We start from the raw sequence: 1,978 nt of genomic DNA on the forward strand, positions 1-1,978 counted from the left end.
CTGTTACGGACATCACTGGTACGGTGATTGAACCTGACCCGCTGGGGCTACTGTTTGGGATATGGAATGTCAATGAGGCTAGAGGTATGGTAAAATATTTGAACATTGGTTGATTGATAGCCAAGAAGTGCATCCTACAACGCTGGAAAAACCCCTCTCCCCCTAGCTTCCAAATGTGGCTCAATGCACTTACCTGGGCCCGTAACTGTGAAGAAGAATTTCTCAATATGCTCCCAGCACACTCCCGCCCTAAGAACATATGGTCCGCCTTTAATAGCTACCTTAACAATCGGGATGAGAGTGTGTCTTGTGGTGACTCATCTCCGGCTTTACAAGACTGATTTCGTATATTATGCTGTCTCGCATTCAACTACCCTTTTTGTCTGTGCATATGATGTCCCATCGATTTACGTGCAATGTCTTTTGCTTGTATTTACTTTACTGTGTGCTTTGTTGTGTCGGTTCACTGTAAACCTCCTGCCAACAAAAATAAAGGTTTTTTAAAAAAGAGTTGTCGCCACAATGCATCCTTGTTTGACGCCACTACTAGTGGGCAACATGGCTGATAGTGTGGCATTCAAACGCGGAATAAACCTAACATCAGCATTTTTAACAGGCCTTTAGAAATATTCCATGAGTTTAACTTCTGCCATAGACGGTTCCTCATCACCGCATCAAACGTAGCAGAGAAGTCAATGAATGCACAGTATACATTGAGCTCACGGCGTGCGGATGGTATCCATCATCATCGTTGTAAAGTTGGTTATAATCATTTCATTGGTATTGGCCCCATTGGGTCCCTCTGATATGAATTGTGGAACCAGGTCTTTGACAACCCTATCGGCAGCATCTAGATTTTGTCGATGCCAATGTATATGATTGCAACCCTCATTAAGATATTGCCCATTGCGATCATAGTCAACACTTTCCGATCTGACGTTTGACATTGCCAAGCATAGCGGGAGGTGATAGCTCTCCTCACGACTAACAACACTCATGTCTTTAATGTACTCTAATCCGCCATTATTAGCAAAAACACGGTCCAAGGTGGCGGCAGACCTACCATTAATCTTAATTAATCTTTCCTGGCATTCATGTAAAGTGTTCTTTACAGGAATAAAATGTGCCTCCTGACTTCCTAGCGAGACCCTAAGTTTAACACATAGACCTGGGGTTCACAGGCCCAAAATTACAATCCTGTTGGTGACCATTCATATGCACTACAGGGTGGAGAGGAAGGCCTGTGAAGCCAAAACTTAAAAGTATGACACAATGTCGGATGCATGAAGAGTTCTTTTTCCAACCAGTCTTTATTGATTTTCACATACATCATAGCAGATTTCCAAATGGATATTGCTCCTATTATTCGCCATGTAAAACATCATCTCATACTGCATTTCTGCCTAAAACACAATTTTGCTATTTCAATCGATTGACATATGTGTTGTTCTCACTATCTTGTTTTAACAATTTGGATCACCACTACTTTCTAGTTACAAAGTTATTGTCTTGTTAACTCTTTGTCAATCCACTCGCCCCTAAAGCACCCTCCCCCCCACCTCCCTTGGGTCACTTCTTCAAGTTAGGTGTTGACATTTATGTTAATATATTGGTTCTAGGTGGTCTTAGTACCACAAGTGTGGAATATTGACATGTATAGTGAGATTGTGAATGAATGATGGGATGAATGGTGATGTTTAAATGTGGATGTTGAGAACAATAAATATTTGTGTAAATTTCTTATAAATAAATATATATTTTTTTGACAAGACTTGGTATTGTTTAAATGTGTACAGATGTTCTGATCTCATTTCGCCCAGGTTCATTTTTGTTGTTCCATTATATTTAGCCTGTAGAACCTGTGGCAGTAAGACAATCCCTATTTCAAAACTCCTTAATATGTGCCCTCATGCAGCCCGAGTTTTGCTCCCTGCATTTTTGTTTTCTTTTCCCGTCTTTTGGGGGTGCTTTTCCCCTG

This window comes from Ambystoma mexicanum, chromosome 4q (assembly GCF_040938575.1).
Source record: "Ambystoma mexicanum isolate Mex_15411 chromosome 4q, UKY_AmexF1_1, whole genome shotgun sequence".
NCBI lineage: Eukaryota > Metazoa > Chordata > Amphibia > Caudata > Ambystomatidae > Ambystoma > Ambystoma mexicanum.